The following is a 20,252-nucleotide window of genomic DNA, read 5'->3' on the forward strand; positions in this document are numbered from 1 at the left end:
AGATGTTCATTCGCGCTTAAACATGAAGAAGGTGATGATTCGTGACACTCATCACCTTCCTCAATCCATGAACGTGTGACTGACAACCACCTCCATTCTACATCAGATTGAATGAGAATCTCTTAGATTCCTTAATTAGAATCTTCGTGGTATAAGCTGGAATTGATGGCGGCATTCATGAGAATCCGGAAAGTCTAAACCTTGTCTGTGGTATTCCGAGTAGGATTCTGGGATTGGATGACTGTGACGAGCTTCAAACTCACGAGTGTTGGGCGTGATGACAAACGCAAAAGAATCAATGGATTCTATTCCGACATGATCGAGAACCAACAGCTGATTAGCCGTGCTGTGACAGAGCATTTGGACCGTTTTCACTGAGAGGATGGGAAGTAGCCATTGACAACGGTGACACCCTACATATAGCTTGCCATGGAAGGAGCCTTGCGTGTGGAAAAAGGATTTCAAGGAAGAGTTGAAATTCAGAGGACAAAGCATCTCCAAAAATTCCAACATATTCTCCATAATTAAAGTAACAATTATTTATTTCACGCTCTTTTATTTTTCTAATAATTCCTACTGATAATTTTAATTGATATCCTGACTAAGAATAATAAGATAAACATAGCTTGCTTCAAACTAATAATCTCCTTAAGATCGACCCTTACTCACGTAAGGTATTACTTGGACGACCCAGTGCACTTGCTGGTTAGTTGTGCGGATTGCAAAAGTGTGATTGCAATTTCGTGCACCAAGTTTTTGGTGCCGTTGCTGGGGAATGTTCGAGTTTGAACAACTAAAGGTTTATTTTATTTCTTAGATTAGGAATAGTTTATTTTTGTTGTTATAGAGTCATTAAATTCTGATAGGATAAATTCTTTTTAAAAAAATATTTCAAAAATATTATTTTTCTTTACCAATTTTAATCTTTTTCGTGAGTTTAGTGTCTTGTTCTAAGTTTTGTGTCAATTGCATATTTTATATTTTTCCTTTAAATTTTTGAATTTGTGTTTTTTTTTTGTTCTTCATTGATCTTTAAGTTGTTCTTGTTTATTTTTCTTGTTTGATCTTGAATTTTTCTTGTTCTGTGTCTTTTCTTGTTTTTCTTGTGCTAATCCAAAGCATTAGTCTTCCAAAAGAAATATACCTATTCAGAACAATTGTTACATTTTCTGCCCAATTGGCTAGTGCGTTGGTCTATGTTCTTGGTAATTGGGTATCTTTATTTCAAAACTTCTTTTAAAAATAATTTTTCTTGATTTAATCTTGTGCCAAACTTTAAGTTTGGTGTTTTATTGTTAATTTTTCTTCAATTTTCGAAAATTTAGTGAAGTTTTCTAAAAATTTCAAGTTTGGTGTTCCTTCTTTTGTACTTGTGTTCTTGTGAATCTTCAAGGTGTTCTTGAGTTTTTATTGTGTTTTGATCTTAAAATTTTTAAGTTTGGTGTTCCTTGGTGTTTTTCCTCCAAAATTTTTGAAAATAAGGAGCATTAGATCTAAAAATTTTAAGTCTTGTGTCTTCTGTGTGTTTTTCTCTTTCATCATAAAATTCAAAATTCAAAAAAATATCTTTTCTAACTAATTTTAAACAATAATTTCGAAATTTTTATATAAAAATTTCAAATTTCAATTTCAAAATTTTTTGAAAATCTTCACAAAATATTTTCAATTTTTTTATTTTATTCTATTTTTATTTATTCCATTTTTATTTTATTTTTATAAAATAAATAATATCAACATACATACCATCTCCTTTATTCCATCATGGAACTAAGTGGAAATGAACAGTCCAGGAGGACTCTGGGGTCATATGCTAACCCCACTACTGCTTCATATGGGAGTAGTATCTGTATACCCTCCATTGGAGTTAGTAGCTTTGAGTTGAATCCTCAGCTCATTATCATGGTACAGCAAAGCTGCTAGTATTCCGATCTTCCACAGGAAGAACCTACAGAGTTTCTGGCACAATTTTTGCAAATTGCTGACACAGTACATGATAAGGAAATAGATCAGGATGTCTACAGATTACTATTGTTTCCATTTGCTGTAAAAGATCAAGCTAAGAGGTGGTTAAATAACCAACCTAAGAACAGCATAAAAACATGGAAACAGCTGTCAGAAAAATTCCTGAATCATTATTTTCCTCCAAAACGGAAGACACAACTAAGGCTAAGCATCCAAGGCTTCAAACAAGGAGATAATGAATCCCTTTATGATACCTGGGAGAGATACAGAGAGATGCTCAGAAAATGCCCCTCTGAAATGTTTTCAGAGTGGGTGCAATTAGACATTTTCTACTATGGGCTTACAGAAAAAGCTCAGATTTCTCTAGACCACTCAGCTGGTGGATCTATACATATAAGAAAAATAATTGAAGAAGCCCAAGAGCTTATTGATACAGTTGCTAGAAATCAGCATATGTACCTAAGCAGTGAATCTTCCATGAAAGAAGAAGCTAAAACAATAACTGCTGAACTCAGTCCTGTGGATCAGGCTAATGAATTCAATCAGCAATTAGACTTTCTAACCCAGCAGCTAGCCGAATTGAAGGAAATACTACAGGAAACAAGAATGGCTAACAGGAATATGGAAGTATAGTTAAAGCAAACAGAAAGGCAACTGTCAAAATAAAAAAAAGCAGAAGAATGCCAAGCAGTTCAATTGAGAAGTGGGAAAACATTAAATACCTCACTTCAAAGCAGCAGGAAGCCAAGAAATGAACAAATGGCTACTCAAAATCCCTCTGAGGACAATCAGAGCCCAGAGAGGAATAAGGCTGGCGCTGAACGCCCAGACCATGCTCATTTCTGGCGTTCAACGCCAGAAACAAGCATGAATCTGGCGTTGAACGCCCAAGGGAAGCATAGTTCTTGCGTTCAGACGCCAGTAACAGATAAGGAGTTAGCGTCTAACGCCACTCCAGCTTCCACCCCTGGCATTCAAACGCCAGTGGGAGATCAGCCACATAAAAGTGCTGATAACAACCCTTCTAAAAAGGCTTCCCAACCCACTTCTACATGTAATAAACCTGCAGCAACTAAGGTTGAGGAATACAAAGCCAAAATGCCTTATCCTCAAAAACTCCGCCAAGCGGAACAGGATAAGCATTTTGCCCGCTTTGCAGACTATCTCAGGACTCTTGAAATAAAGATTTCGTTTGCAGAAGCACTTGAGCAAATACACTCTTATGCTAAGTTCATGAAAGAGATCTTAAGTCATAAGAAGGATTAGAGGGAGACCGAAAAAGTTTACCTCACTGAAGAATGCAATGCAGTCATTCTGAAAAGCTTACCTGAGAAGCTTAAAGACCCCGGGAGCTTTATGATACCATGCACATTAGAGGATAATTGTACCAAGCAAGCTCTATGTGATCTTGGGGCAAGTATCAACCTAATACCTGCATCTATTATCACAAAGCTCGGTTTGACTGAAGAAGTCAAACCAACCCGGATATGTCTTCAACTTGCTGATGGCTCCATTAAATACCCATCAGGTGTGATTGAAGACATGATTGTCAAGGTTGGGTCATTTGCCTTTCCTACTGACTTTGTGGTGTTGGAAATGGAGGAGCACAATAGTGCAACTCTCATTCTAGGAAGACATTTCCTAGCAACTAGCCGAACCCTCATTGACGTTCAAAAAGGAGAAGTAACCCTGAGAGTCAATGAGGAGGAGTTCAAGTTGAATGTTGTCAAAGCTATGCAACATCCAAAGACCCCAAATGACTGCATGAGTGTTGATATCATTGACTCTCTGGTGAGAGAGGTCAATATGGCTGAGAGTCTCGAATCAGAGTTAGAGGACATCTTTAAAGATGTTCAGCCTGATTTGGAGGAATCAGAGAGAATAATAGAACCTCTGAAAATCCCTCAGGAAGAGGAGAAACCTCCCAAACCCGAGCTCAAACCATTACCACCATCTCTGAAATATGCATTTCTGGGAGAAGGTGATACCTTTCCTGTGATCATAAGCTCCACCCTAGAGCCACAGGAAGAGGAAGCACTAATTCAAGTGCTAAGGACACACAAGACAGCTCTTGGGTGGTCCATCAGTGATCTTAAGGGCATTAGCCCAGCCAGATGCATGCACAAGATCCTATTGGAGGGTGATGCCAAGCCAGTGGTTCTACCACAAAGGCGGCTGAATCCAGCCATGAAGGAAGTGGTGCAGAAGGAGGTCACTAAATTACTAGAGGCTGGGATTATTTATCCTATTTTTGACAGCCCCTGGGTGAGCCCTGTCCAAGTCGTCCCTAAGAAAGGAGGCATGACAGTGGTTCACAATGAAGAAAATGAACTGGTTCCTACAAGAACAGTTACAGGGTGGCGTATGTGTATTGATTATAGAAGGCTCAATACAGCCACCAGAAAGGATCATTTTCCTTTACCATTCATAGACCAGATGCTAGAAAGACTAGTAGGTCATGAATACTACTGCTTCCTGGATGGATATTCAGGTTATAATCAAATTGCAGTAGATCCCCAGGATCAAGAGAAAACGGCATTCACATGTCCATCTGGAGTATTTGCATACAGAAGGATGCCATTTGGCTTGTGCAATGCACCTGCAACCTTTCAGAGGTGCATGCTCTCAATTTTCTCTGATATGGTGGAAAAATTTCTGGAAGTCTTCATGGATGACTTTTCAGTATTTGGAGACTCATTCAGCTCCTGCCTTGACCATTTAGCACTTGTTCTGAAGAGATGCCAAGAGACTAACCTGGTTTTAAACTGGAAAAAATGTCACTTTATGGTGACTGAAGGAATTGTCCTTGGGCACAAAATTTCGAACAAGGGAATAGAGGTGGATCAAGCTAAGGTAGAGGTAATTGAAAAATTACCACCACCTGCCAATGTTAAGGCAATCAGAAGCTTTCTGGGGCATGCAGGATTCTATAGGAGGTTTATCAAGGATTTTTCAAAAATCGCCAAACCTCTGAGTAACCTGCTAGCTGCTGACACACCATTTGTCTTTGATAAGGAGTGTCTGTAGGCATTTGAGACTCTGAAAGCTAAATTGGTCACAGCACCAATCATCTCTGCACCAAACTAGACATTGCCATTTGAACTAATGTGTGATGCCAGTGACCATGCCATTGGTGCAGTGTTGGGACAAAGGCATGACAAGCTTCTGCACGTCATTTACTATGCCAGTCATGTTCTAAATGACGCACAGAAGAACTACACAACCACAGAAAAAGAGCTACTTGCAGTGGTTTACGCCATTGACAAATTCAGATCCTATTTAGTAGGATCAAAAGTGATTGTGTACACTGATCATGCTGCTCTTAAATATCTACTCACAAAGCAGGATTCAAAACCCAGACTTATAAGATGGGTGTTGCTTCTGCAAGAGTTTGATATAGAAATAAGAGACAGAAAAGGGACAGAGAATCAGGTAGCAGATTACCTGTCCCGAATAGAACCAGTAGAAGGGGCGTCCCTCCCTCTTACTGAGATCTCTGAAAACTTTCCGAATGAGCAACTCTTTGTCATCCAGGAAGTGCCATGGTTTGTAGACATTGCAAACTACAAGGCAGTGAGATTCATACCCAAAGAATACAGTAGGCAGCAATCAAAGAAGCTGATCACGGATGCAAAGTATTATCTTTGGGATGAGCCGTATCTCTTTAAAAGATGTGCATACGGAGTAATTCGTAGATGTGTGCCTAAAGAAGATGCGCAGAAGATCCTATGGCACTGCCATGGATCCCAGTATGGAGGTCATTTTGGAAGTGAGCGAACAGCCACAAGAGTCCTCCAATGTGGTTTCTACTAGCCTACTCTCTTTAAAGATTCCCGAGCGTTTGTGCTTAATTGTGATAGTTGCCAAAGATCTGGCAATCTGCCTCACAGTTATGCCATGCCTCAACAAGGGATCTTGGAGATTGAGTTGTTTGATGTATAGGGCATTGACTTCATGGGACCTTTCCCACCATCATACTCAAACACTTATATTCTGGTGGCAGTGGATTATGTATCCAAATGGGTAGAAGCTATTGCAACACCTACTAATGACACTAAAACAGTGTTAAAATTCCTCCAGAAACACATCTTCAGTAGATTTGGTACCCCTAGAGTATTAATCAGTGATGGGGGCACTCATTTCTGCAATAAACAACTTTACTCTGCTTTGGTTCGTTATGGAGTTAGCCATAGGGTAGCCACTCCATATCATCCACAGAAAAATGGGCAAGCTGAAGTCTCTAACAAAGAACTTAAAAGAATCCTGGAACGGACTGTAATTAACCGTAGAAGGGATTGGGCAAGAAGCTTAGATGATGCTCTGTAGGCATACAGAACAGCATTCAAGACCCCTATAGGGACCTCTCCATACCAGCTTGTGTATGGAAAGGCATGTCACTTGCTAGTAGAACTGGAACATAAGACATACTGGGCAACCAGATTCCTGAACCTTGATGCCAAGTTAGCTAGAGAAAAACGATTGCTTCAGTTAAATGAGCTAGAGGAATTTAGACTCAATGCTTTCGAGAATGCAAAAATTTATAAAGAGAAAGCAAAAAGATGGCATGATAAGAAATTGTCATCTAGAGTCTTTGAGCCAGGGCAAAAAGTTCTGCTATTTAATTCTAGGCTCAAATTATTCCCCGGGAAGTTAAAATCCCGGTGGAGAGGTCCATATGTAATTACAAGTGTATCACCATATGGATACGTAGAGCTTCAGGATAATGACACTAACAAAAAGTTCATTGTTAATGGACAGAGAGTTAAACATTATCTTGAAAGCAATTTTGAGCAAGAATGCTCAAAACTGAGACTTAATTAAAGCTCAGTAATAGTCCAGCTAACGACATTAAAGAAGCACTTGCTGGGAGGCAACCCAGCCAATCACAAAATTTAATTTTATTCGTTTTGATTAATTAATTGATTTTTACAGGTATATGTCAAAGTATCTTCAAGGTAAAATAGCAATTGATTGGATTCACAGAGTTACAAGGGAATTTGGAAGCTCACTAGCGTGAGAAAGCCAGTAAGAAACATTTTGGGTGTTGAACGCCCAAAAGAAGCACCCACTGGGCGTTCAACGCGAGTAAGGGTAGCCATCTGGGCGTTAAACGCCAGAAAGGAGCATCTTCTCGGCGTTGAACGCCAGAAAGAAGCACCTTCTGGGCGTTTAACACCAGAACTACAGCATCCTGGGCGTTTAGAAAAACGTCCAGTGACAAAGGACTTCCTGGCGTTCAACGCCAGAAAGAAGCAACAGCTGGGCGTTGAACGCCTAGGAGAAGCAGCAATTGGGCATTAAACGCCCAAAACAAGCAGCATTTGGGCGTTTAACGCCAGAATGGTGGGGAGGAGGTAAAATTCGTTTTTCTTCACAAATTTTCTAATTTTTATGTTTCAATTAATAATTTCTTGCATAAACATGTTTTAAAATATCATCCTTCAATTCCAAAAATTTTAATCCTAATTTCTAAAAACACTAATTTCAAAAATGTCAAATGTATCTTAATTCATAAACACAAATCTTTTTCCAATCCAAATCTTTTTCAAATCTTTTTCAACTCATCATATCTTTTGGATTTCGAAATTGCCTCTCCCTCTATTCCTCTCCTTTCCTTTCTTTTGCTTGAGGACAAGCAAACCTCTATGTTTGGTGTGATTTGCCATGATCACTGAGCTAAAACTCATTAAGATCATGGTACCTAAGGGAACAGGAAGAGCAAAGATGTGAACTGAAGGAACTGAAGCGTCAGAAATTAATTCTTGAAGGACCAAGCATCCCACAGACTAGAGGAACATCCACTTCCCAAAATACAGGTTGTTAAGTTCTAATTCTAGCTTTAACTCTGTGATAGTATTATTATAGGATTTTACCTTAGAAGTTATATAGGAGTAGTAGTAATTAGCATATCTATTTTGATTTTATTTTCAATTAAGTTATAATTTATTTTTCTCATCATCATCAAACATGAATAAAATAGTAGATTTTTAGAATAAAGAGGCAATAATTTTTTCGAGTTCTTAATAAGAAAAATTCTAATTATTTATATGTGGTGGCAATACTTTTTGTCTTCTGAATGAATGTGCTTAAGAGCTCTGGACACCTCTAACTGGGGATCTTGTTGTTTATGAATGTTAAAATTGTTGGCTCTTGAAAGAATGATGAAAAAGAGAAATGTTATTGATGATCTGAAAAATCATGAATTTGATTCTTGAAGCAAGAAAAAGCAGTGAAAAAAAAAACTTTTACAAGAAATCATTGGATCAAGAAAAAGAAAAAGCCAATAGCCCTTAAAACCAAAAGGCAAAGGTCAAAAGGATCCAAGGCTTTGAGCATCAGTGGATAGGATGGCCCAAGGAAGTAATTTCAGGCCTAAGCGGCTAAATCAAGCTGTCCCTAACCATGTGCTTGTGGCATGCAGGTCCAAGTGAAAAGCTTGAGACTGAGGGGTTAAAGTCGTGATCCAAAGCAAAAAGAGTGTGCTTAAGAGCTCTGGACACCTCTAACTGGGGACTTTAGCAAAGCTGAGTCACAATCTGAAAAGGTTCACCCAGTCATGTGTCTGTGGCATTATGTATCCGGTGGTAATACTGGAAAACAAAGTGCTTAGGGCCACGGCCAAGACTCATAAAGTAACTGTGTTCAAGAATCAACATACTACACTAGGAGAATCAATAATACTATCTGAATTCTGAGTTCCTATGGATGCCAATCATTCTAAATTTCAAAGGATAAAGGGAGATGCCAAAATTGTTCAGAAACAAAAAGCTACTAGCCCCGCTCATCTAAATTAGAATCTGAGCTTCACTTAAAACTCGGAGATTTTATTACTCCTTAAATTCTTTTTATCCTATTTTTTTTCATCTAGTTGCTTGGGGACAAGCAACAGTTTAAGTTTGGTGTTGTGATGAGCGGATATTTTATACGCTTTTTGGGGGTAATTTCATGTAGATTTTAGCATGTTTTAATTAGTTTTTAGTATAATATTATTAGTTTTTAGGCAAAAATCATATTTCTGGACTTTACTATGAGTTTGTGTGTTTTTCTGCGATTTCAGGTATTTTCTGGCTGAAATTGAAGGAGCTGAGCAAAAATCTGAGTTAGGCTGAAAAAGGACTGCTGATGCTGTTGGATCCTGACCTCCCTGCACTCGAAATGGATTTTTTGGAGCTACAGGAGTCCAATTAACGCGCTCTCAATTGGGTTGGAAAATAGACATCCAGGGCTTTCCAGCAATATATAATAGTCCATATTTTGCACGAATATAGACGATGTAAACTGGCGTTCAACGCCAGTTTCATGCTGCTGTCTGGCGTCCAGCACCAGAAACAGGTTACAAGTTGGAGTTCAGCGCCCAAAACACGTCACAACCTGGCGTTCAACTCCAGAAACAGCCCAAACACGTGAGAAGCTTTAGTCTCAGCCCCAGCACACACCAAGTGGGCCCCAGAAGTGGATTTCTGCACCAATTATCTTAGTTTACTCATATTCTGTAAACCTAGGTTACTAGTTTACTATTTAAACAACTTTTAGAGATTTACTTTGCATCTCATGACGTCTATAGAACTGGATTTTATATTCCTTGGCAGCATGAGTCTCTAAACTCCATTGTTAGGGGTGAGGAGCTCTGCAGCGTCTCGATGAATTAATGCAATTATTTTTTGTTTTCCATTCAAACACGCTTGTTCTTATCTAAGATGTTCATTCGCGCTTAAACATGAAGAAGGTGATGATCCGTGACACTCATCACTTTCCTCAATCTATGAACGTGTGCCTGACAACCACCTCCGTTCTACATCAGATTGAATGAGTATCTCTTAGATTCCTTAATCAGAATCTTCGTGGTATAAGCTGGAATTGATGGCGGCATTCATGAGAATCCGGAAAGTCTAAACCTTGTCTGTGGTATTCCGAGTAGGATTCTGGGATTGGATGACTGTGACGAGCTTCAAACTCGTGAGTGTTGGGCGTGATGACAAACGCAAAAGAATCAATGGATTCTATTCCGACATGATCGAGAACCAACAGCTGATTAGCCGTGCTGTGACAGAGCATTTGGACCGTTTTCACTGAGAGGATGGGAAGTAGCCATTGACAACGGTGACACCCTACATATAGCTTGCCATGGAAGGAGCCTTGCGTGTGGAAAAAGGATTTCAAGGAAGAGTTGAAATTCAGAGGACAAAGCATCTCCAAAAACTCCAACATATTCTCCATAATTAAAGTAACAATTATTTATTTCACGCTCTTTTATTTTTCTAATAATTCCTACTGATAATTTTAATTGATATCCTGACTAAGAATAATAAGATAAACATAGCTTGCTTCAAACCAATAATCTCCGTGGGATCGACCCTTACCCACGTAAGGTATTACTTGGACGACCCAGTGCACTTGCTGGTTAGTTGTGCGGATTGCAAAAGTGTGATTGCAATTTCGTGCAGCATGAGGCTTCTATTGTTGCCCCCTTGTTTGGTGCTGGCTAGTTTTGAGAGTGCATCGGCCTTGGCATTCTGTTCTCGGGGTATGTGACAAATCTCATATTCTCTGAATTGTCCAAGCTGTTCCTTGGTTTTGTCCAAGTACTTTTTCATAGTGGGATCTTTGGCTTGGTAGCTTCCTGCTATTTATGAGGTAACTACCTGTGAGTCGCTGAAGATGATAAGTTTTTGAGCTCCAACCTCCCTAGCCAACTTCAAACCAGCTAGTAGTGCCTCATATTCCGCTTGATTGTTTGAGGCAGGGAACCCGAATTTCAGGGAGAGTTTGATTTAGGTTCCCTGGTCACTTTCAATTATTACACCCGCGCCACTTCCCATTTTATTTGAGGAACCATCCACATAGAGATTCTATTCTGTGGGGATTTTCGGTGAGTCCGTGAATTCCACAATGAAGTTGGCCAGATATTGAGACTTGATGGCCGTCAGAGCTTCATATTGAAGATCGAATTCGGACAACTCGACTGCCCATTGCAAGATTCTGCCTGCAAAGTCTATTTTCTGTAAATCCCTTTTATGGGCTGGTTGGTCCGAACTCTAATGGTGTGAGCCTGGAAGTATGGGCGAAGTCGTCGTGATGTTAGTATGAGAGCGTAAGCGAACTTTTCTATTTTCTGGTAGTTCAGCTCAGATCCTTGTAATGCTTTGCTGATAAAGTATATGTGTTGTTGCCCGCTGTTGTCTTCTCAGACCAGTGTTGAGGCTATTGCCTGATTTCCTACCGCGAGATACAATATGAGTGGTTCTCCTTCCCGTGGCCGAGTTAGTATAGGTGGCTATCCCCGGAATCTTTTGAAGTCTTGAAAGGCTTACTCACATTCTGATGTCCATTCAAACTCTTTTCCCTTCCTTAGAGTGGCGTAGAAAGGGAGAGATCTTTTTGCTGATCCGGCCAGGAATCTGGACAAGGCTGCCAACCTCCTGTTGAGTTGTTGTACCTCTTTGACACAAGTCGGACTTTTCATGTCGAGTATGGCCCTGCACTTATCCGGGTTTGCTTCAATTCCTCTCTGTGTGATCATAAAACCCAAGAATTTACCAGCTTCTACTGCGAAGGTGCATTTTGCATGCCGTGTCATCTTATAGTGTTGAATACTTGTGTCAGGTCAGATAGTAACATCTCTTCATTTTGCGTCTTTCCTAGCATGTCGTCCACATAGACTTCAATGACCTTTCCGATGTGATTCGAAAAAACCTTGTTCATTAATCTTTGGTAAGTGGCTCCTGCGTTTTTAAGACCGAAGGGCATAACAATGTAGCAGTAATTTGCCTTTGGGGTTAAGAATGAGGTTTTTTCTTGGTCGGGTGGGTTCATTGGGATTGGGTTATATCCCGAGTATGCATCCATGAAGGAGAGGTATTTATATCCGAAGGAGGCATCTACCAGTGCGTCGATGCTTGGGAGTGGATAAGGATCTTTTGGGCAGGCTTTGTTGAGATCGATATAGTCAGTACACATTCTCCACTTCCCGTTTGACTTTTATACCAATACGACATTAGCAAGCCATAGCGGGTATTTGACTTCTCTTATGAAACCTGCCTCCAGTAGAGCTCGTAGTTGTTCTTCCACAACTTGAGAGCGTTCTGATCCTAGCTTTCTACGCCTTTGTTGTACCGGTCGAGATCTTGGGTAGACTGCTAGCTTGTGGCACATTAGTCTGGGATCTATGCCTGGCATGTCTGTGGCCTTCCACGCAAAGAGGTCGGCGTTGTCTCGTAGAAATTGTATGAGTGATTCTTTTATGTTTCCTTTTAGGAGTGTGCCAATATTGGTCGTTTGGTCCGGGGTATCCCCCATTTGGATTTTCTCTATTTCACCTTCAGGTTGTGGGCGGAGCTCTTCCCGCCTCTGAACTCGACCGAGCTCAATTGTGTGGAATTCTTCTCCTCTGCCTCTGAGGTTTAGACTTTCGTTGCAACAACAGCGCGCCGTCTTCTGATCTACTTTTATCGTAGCTATTACTCCTGCAGTTGGGAACTTCATGCATAGATGCGGAGTCAAGACTATTGCACCGAGCTGATTTAACGTTGTCTGACCTATTAGGGCATTGTAGGCTGAGCTTACGTCGACTATGATGTAATCTATTTTGAGTGTTCTTGACTGACTTCCTTTTCCAAAAGTTGTGTGGAGCGAGATGTATCCCATTGGTTGAACTGGGGTATCTCCTAGCCCGAACAGGCTATCCGGATATGCTCTGAGTTCTTTTTCTTCCAAGCCGAGTTTGTCGTAAGCAGTTTTGAATAAGATGTCGGCGGAGCTCCCCTGGTCTATCAACGTGCGGTGAAGATTTGCGTTTGCCAGTATAATAGTGATGACCATGGCATCGTCATGCCCTGATGCGATGTCGGATGCGTCTTCCTTGGTAAAAGTGATCGCCGGGATGTCAGGTGCTTCTTCCTTTCCTGCAACGTGATATACGTCTTTGAGGTGTCTTTTGTGAGATGATTTGGAGATTTCTCCCCCGGCAAATCTGCCGTGTATCATGTGGACATGTCTTTCTAGCGTTCGAGATGATTGCGCGGTGGTGCACGAAATTGTGATCTCTAACAATGGCATTGGTGCACGAAATTGTGAACAATACTTTTTCACAACTCTCATAATCCCCGGACATGAACCCCAAAAACTTTGGTGTTCAATACCATGGCATTACACAACTTCGCACAACTAACCAGCAAGTGCACTGGGTCGTCCAAGTAATAAACCTTACGCGAGTAAGGGTCGATCCCACGGAGATTGTTAGTATTGAAGCAAGCTATGGTCATCTTGTAAATCTTAGTCAGGCAAACTCAAATGGTAATGGTGATGAACGAAAATAACAAAAAGGTAAAGATAGAGATACTTATGTAATTCATTGGTAGGAACTTCAGATAAGCGCATGAAGATGCCTTCCCTTCCGTCTCTCTGCTTTCCTACTGTCTTCATCCAATCCTTCTTATTCCTTTCCATGGCAAGCTTGTGTAGGGTTTCACCGTTGTCAATGGCTACCTCCCATCCTCTCAGTGAAAACGATTGCATATGCTCTGTCACAGCACGCGGAATTCAGCTGTCGGTTCTCGGTCAGGCCAGAATAGAATCCATCGATTCTTTTGCGTCTGTCACTAGGGAGTTCAGTAATTTTCTTGCTCAGCTGACCCACTTGTCCTTCCAAATTTCTGATGGAGGACCTTGTTTCAGTCATGAAACTTTGAGTGGTTTTGATTAGATCAGAGACCATGGTTGCTAAGTCAGAGGTATTCTGCTTAGAGCTCTCTGTCTGTTGCTGAGAAGATGATGGAAAAGGCTTGCTATTGCTAAACCTGTTTCTTCCACCATTATTGTTATTGAAACCTTGTTGAGGTCTCTGTTGATCCTTCCATGAAAGATTGTAGGTGGTTCCATAGGGTTCTCCCATGTAATTCACCTCTTCCATTGAAGGGTTCTCAGGATCATAAGCTTCTTCCTCAGATGAAGCTTCCTTAGTACTGCTTGGTGCGTTTTGCATTCCAGACAGACTTTGAGAAATCATATTGACTTGTTGAGTCAATATTTTGTTCTGAGCCAGTATGGCATTCAGAGTGTCAATCTCAAGAACTCCTTTCTTCTGACTAGTCCCATTGTTCACAGGATTTCTTTCAGAAGTGTACATGAATTGGTTATTTGCAACAATTTCAATCAGTTCTTGAGCCTCAGTATGCGTCTTCTTCAGATGAAGAGATCCTCCTGCAGAGCTATCCAAAGACATCTTGGACAGTTCAGAGAGACCATCATAGAAAATACCTATGATGCTCCATTCAGAAAGCATATCAGAGGGACATTTTCTGATTAATTGTTTGTATCTTTCCCAAGCTTCATAGAGGGATTCTCCTTCCTTCTGTCTGAAGGTTTGGACTTCCACTCTAAGCTTACTCAATTTTTGAGGTGGAAAGAACTTTGCCAAGAAGGCATTGACTAGCTTTTCCCAAGAGTCCAGGCTTTCTTTAGGTTGAGAGTCCAACCATGTTCTAGCTCTGTCTCTTACAGCAAAAGGGAATAGCATAAGTCTGTAGACCTCAGGGTCAACCCCATTAGTCTTGACTGTGTCACAGATTTGCAAGAATTCAGCTAAAGACTGATGAGGATCTTCCAATGGAAGTCCATGGAACTTGCAATTCTGTTGCATTAGAGAAACTAATTGAGGCTTAAGCTCAAAGTTGTTTGCTCTAATGGCAGGGATAGAGATGCTTCTCCCATAGAAGTCGGGAGTAGGTGCAGTAAAGTCACCCAGCACCTTCCTTGCATTGTTGGCATTGTTGTTTTCGGCTGCCATGTGGTCTTCTTCTTTGAAGAAGTCGGTCAGGTCCTCTAAAGAGAGTTGTGCTTTTGCTTCTCTTAGCTTTCTCTTTAAGGTCCTTTCAGGTTCAGGGTCTGCCTCAACAAGAATGCTTTTGTCTTTGCTCCTGCTCATAAGAAAGAGAAGGGAACAAGAAAATGTGGAATCCTCTATGTCCCAGTATAGAGATTCCTTGAAGTGTCAGAGGAAAAGAAGAGTAGAAGACAGAAGTAGAAAATTCGAACTTATCAAAGGAGATGGAGTTCGAATTTTGCATTAAGGGATAGTGTTAGTCCATAAATAGAAGGATGTGAGAAGGAGGGAAGTGATTTTCGAAAATTAAGTAGAAAATTTGAAAACATTTTTTTTGAAAAACATTACTTAATTTTCGAAAATGAAAATGGAAAAGAAATCAAGTGATTTTTGAAAAAGATTTTGAAATCAGAAATCAAAAAGATTTGATTGAAAACTATTTTGAAAAAGATGTGGTTAAGAAGATATGATTAGTTTTAAAAAGATGTGATTGAGAAAATATGATTTGAAAAACATTTTAAAAAAAGATTTGATTTGAAAATTAAAAACTTGACTAATCAAGAAAAGATATGATTCAAACATTAAACCTTTCTCAACAGAAAAGGTAACATACTTGAAATGTTGAATCAAATCATTAATTGATAGTAAGCATCTTTAAAAATGGAAAGAAATTGGTTTTGAAAAAGATTTGATTGAAAAATTGATTTGAAAAAGATTTGATTTTGAAAATATTTTGAAAACTTAGAAAAAATTTGATTTGAAAACAAAATCTTCCCTTCTAGCCATCCTGGCATTAAACGCCCAGAATGGTGCACATTCTGGCGTTTAACGCCCAAAACACTACCTTTTTGGGCGTTAAACGCCCAACCAGGTACCCTGGCTGGCGTTTAAACGCCAGTCTGTCCTTCTTCACTGGGCGTTTTGAACGCCCAGCTTTTTCTGTGCAATTCCTCTGCTGTATGTTCTGAATCTTCAATTCTCTTTATTATTGACTTGAAAAGACACAAATTAAAAATATTTTTGGATTTTTAATAATAAGGAAAAATCAAAATGCAACAAGAATCAAATAACAATGCATGCAAAACACCAAACTTAGCAGTTTGTATACTACTGGCACTAACAAAATGAAAATGCATATGAGACACTCAAAACACTCAAGTCAATAGAATTCAAAGATCAGAGCACGAAGATCATCAAGAATTACTTGAAAATCCTTAAGACACATGAATGAATGCATGCAATTGACACCAAACTTAAGATGAGACACTAGACTCAAACAAGAAATTTTTGGATTTTATGATTTTTTAAATTTTTTTGTGTTTTTCGAAAAGTACGTGGAAAAAGATATCAAAATTCTTAATGAGAATTCCAGGAATCAGTGCAATGCTAGTCTAAGACTCCGGTCCAGGAATTAGACATGGCTTCACAGCCAGCCAAGCTTTCAAAGAAAGCTTTGGTCCAAAACACTAGACATGGCCAAAGGCCAGCCAAGCCTTAGCAGATCACTGCTCCAAAAGCAAGATTTATAAAAATCAACAAGCTCTTGTGATGATAAGTTGAAACCTCGGTCCAATGAGATTAGACATGGCTTCTCAGCCAGCCAGACTTCAACAAATCATCATGAAACTCTAGAATTCATCTTCAAGAATTTCGAAAAAAAAAATAAATAAATACCTAATCTAAGCAACAAGATGAACCGTCAGTTGTCCAAACTAGAACAATCCCTGGCAATAACGCCAAAAAACTTGGTGTTGTTGCCGGATCTTGGCACTGATGTTACCAAAAGCTTGCTCAAAACTTGAACAATCCCCGGCAACGGCGCCAAAAACTTGGTGCGCGAAATTGTGAAAAATACTTTTTCACAACTCTCATAATCCCCGGACATGAACCCCAAAAACTTTGGTGTTCAATACCATGGCATTACACAACTTCGCACAACTAACCAGCAAGTGCACTGGGTCGTCCAAGTAATAAACCTTACGCGAGTAAGGGTCGATCCCACGGAGATTGTTAGTATTGAAGCAAGCTATGGTCATCTTGTAAATCTTAGTCAGGCAAACTCAAATGGTAATGGTGATGAACGAAAATAACAAAAAGGTAAAGATAGAGATACTTATGTAATTCATTGGTAGGAACTTCAGATAAGCGCATGAAGATGCCTTCCCTTCCGTCTCTCTGCTTTCCTACTGTCTTCATCCAATCCTTCTTATTCCTTTCCATGGCAAGCTTGTGTAGGGTTTCACCGTTGTCAATGGCTACCTCCCATCCTCTCAGTGAAAACGATTGCATATGCTCTGTCACAGCACGCGGAATTCAGCTGTCGGTTCTCGGTCAGGCCGGAATAGAATCCATCGATTCTTTTGCGTCTGTCACTAACGCCCCGCCTGCTAGGAGTTTGAAGCACGTCACAGCCATTCAGTCATTGAATCCTACTCAGAATACCACAGACAAGGTTAGACCTTCCGGATTCTCTTGAATGCCGCCATCAGTTCTTGCCTATACCACGAAGACTCTGATCTCACGAAATGGTTGGCTCGTTTGTCAGGCGAGCACTCGGTTGTCAGGCGATCAACCATGCATCGTGCAATCAAGAATCCAAGAGATATTCACCCAATCGAAGGTAGAACGGAGGTGGTTGTCAGTCACACGTTCATAGGTGAGAATGATGATGAGTGTCACGGATCATCACATTCATCAAGTTGAAGAACAAGTGATATCTTAGAACAAGAACAAGTGGAATTGAATGGAAGAACAATAGTAATTGCATTAATACTCGAGGTACAGCAGAGCTCCACACCTTAATCTATGGTGTGTAGAAACTCCACCGTTGAAAATACATAAGAACAAGGTCTAGGCATGGCCGTGAGGCCAGCCTCCCAGTGATCTAAGAACTAGATGTCCAAAGATAGATCAAAGGATCTAAAATAATCCAAAGATCTTTTTTTTTTATACAATAGTAAAAGGTCCTACTTATAGAAAACTAGTAGCCTAGGGTGTACAGAGATGAGTAAAAGACATAAAAATCCACTTCCGGGCCCACTTGGTGTGTGCTTGGGCTGAGCAATGAAGCATTTTCGTGTAGAGACTCTTCTTGGAGTTAAACGCCAGCTTTAGTGCCAGTTTGGGCGTTTAACTCCCATTTGGGTGCCAGTTCCGGCGTTTAACGCTGGAAATCTTGAAGGTTATTTTGAACGCCGGTTTGGGCCATCAAATCTTGGGCAAAGTATGGACTATCATATATTGCTGGAAAGCCCAGGATGTCTACTTTCCAACGCCGTTGAGAGCGCTCCAATTGGGCTTCTGTAGCTCTAGAAAATCCACTTTGAGTGCAGGGAGGTCAGAATCCAACAACATCTGTAGTCCTTTTTAGTCTCTGAATCAGATTTTTGCTCAGGTCCCTCAATTTCAGCCAGAAAATACCTGAAATCACAGAAAAACACACAAACTCATAGTAAAGTCCAGAAAAGTGAATTTTAACTAAAAACTAATAAAAATATACTAAAAACTAACTAGATCATACTAAAAACATACTAAAAATAATGCCAAAAAGCATACAAATTATCCGCTCATCAGGCATTCAACTTGGTATGCGCATCTACTAACTCAACACATTCTTCACAACTCCGCACAACTAACCAGCAAGTGCACTGGGTCATCCAAGTAATAACCTTACGTGAGTAAGGGTCGATCCCATGGAGATTGTTGGTATAAAGCAAGCTATGGTCATCTTGTAAATCTCAGTTAGGCGGATAATAAATGGTTTTGGAATTTTTGAATAATAATAATAAATAAACAGAAAATAAAGATAGAAATACTTATGTAACTCATTGGTGAGGATTTTAAATAAGTGTATGGAGATGCTTTGTCCCTGTTGGATCTTTGCAACATACTGCTCTCTTACTTTCAATCCTTCTTACTCCTTTCCATGGCAAGCTGTATTTAGGGCATCACCGTTGTCAATGGCTATATCCCATCTTCTCAGTGAAAAAGGTCCAAATGCTCTTGTCACAGCACGGCTAATCATCTGTCAGTTCTCGATCATGTCGGAATAAAATCCATTGATTCTTTTGTGTTTGTCATCACGCCTAACAATCGCGAGTTTGAAGCTCGTCACAGTCATTCAATCCCTGAATCCTACTCGGAATACCACAGACAAGGTTTAGACTTTCCGGATTCTCATGAATGCCGATATCAATTCTAGCTTATTCCACGAAGATTCTGATTAAGGAATCCAAGAGATATGTGTTCGGTCTAAGGTAGAACGGAAGTGGTTGTTAGTCACGCGTTCATAGGTGAGAATGATGATGAGTGTCACAGATCATCACATTCATCATGGTGAAGTGCAACAAATATCTTAGAACAGGAATAAACTGAATTGAATAGAAAATAGTAGTAATTGCATTAAAACTCGAGGTATAGCAGAGCTCCACACCCTTAATCTATGGTGTGCAGAAATTGCACCGTTGAAAATACATAAGTGATAGTGGTCCAGGCATGGCCGAATTGCCAGCCCCCAAAATATGATATGAAATTCGGAATTAGGGATAAGGACCAAAGATGTGGTCAAAAAGAGACATCTAAAACAATAATAAAAAGTTCTATTTATACTAAACTAGCTACTAGGGTTTACAAAAATAAGTAATTGATGCAGAAATCCACTTTCAGGACCCACTTGGTGTGTGCTTGGGCTGAGCTTGAGCTTTACACGTGCAGAGGCTTCTTTTGGAGTTAAACGCCAAGTTGTAACGTGTTTTTGGCGTTTAACTCTGTTTTATGACATGTTTCTGGCATTTGACCCCAGAATGCAGCATGGAACTAGCATTGAGCGCCAATTTGCGTCGTCTAATCTCGAATAAAGTATGGACTATTATATATTGCTGGAAAGCTCTAGATGTCTACTTTCCAGAAAATCCATTTTGAGTGTAGGAAGGTTAGAATCCAACAGCATCAGCAGTCCTTTGTCAGCCTTCTACCAGAGTTTTACTCAGGTTCCTCAATTTCAGCCAGAAAATACCTGAAATCACAGAAAAGCACACAAACTCATAGTAAAGTCCAGAAATGTGAATTTAGCATAAAAACTAATGAAAACATCCCTAAAAGTAGCTAGATCCTTCTAAAAACTACCTAAAAATAATGCCAAAAAGCGTATAAATTATCCGCTCATCTCAACACCAAACTTAAATTGTTGCTTGTCCCCAAGAAACTGAAAATCAAATAGGATAAAAAGAAGAGAATATACTATAAATCCCAAAATATCAATGAATATTAGTTCTAATTAGATGAGCGGGACTTGTAGCTTTTTGCTTCTGAACAATTTTGGCATCTCACTTTATCATTTGAAGTTTAGGATGATTGGCATCTATAGGAACTCAGAGTTCAGATAGTGTTGTTGATTCTCTTAGTTAAGTATTGTTCATTCTTGAACACAGCTACTTTTATGAGTCTTGGTCGTGGCCCTAAGCACTTTGTT

General features: G+C 39.8%; 1 non-coding gene across 1 annotated transcript; it reads left to right on the plus strand.

The window, feature by feature from the left end:
• The first annotated feature begins 14,236 nt into the window (after positions 1 to 14,236).
• Positions 14,237 to 14,344, plus strand: LOC112799393 (small nucleolar RNA R71). Its single transcript, XR_003200974.1, has one exon. It is a non-coding gene; the product is annotated as a small nucleolar RNA R71 (small nucleolar RNA).
• Positions 14,345 to 20,252: the final 5,908 nt, after the last annotated feature.

This window comes from Arachis hypogaea, chromosome 4 (assembly GCF_003086295.3).
Source record: "Arachis hypogaea cultivar Tifrunner chromosome 4, arahy.Tifrunner.gnm2.J5K5, whole genome shotgun sequence".
Classification (NCBI taxonomy): Eukaryota; Viridiplantae; Streptophyta; class Magnoliopsida; order Fabales; family Fabaceae; genus Arachis; species Arachis hypogaea.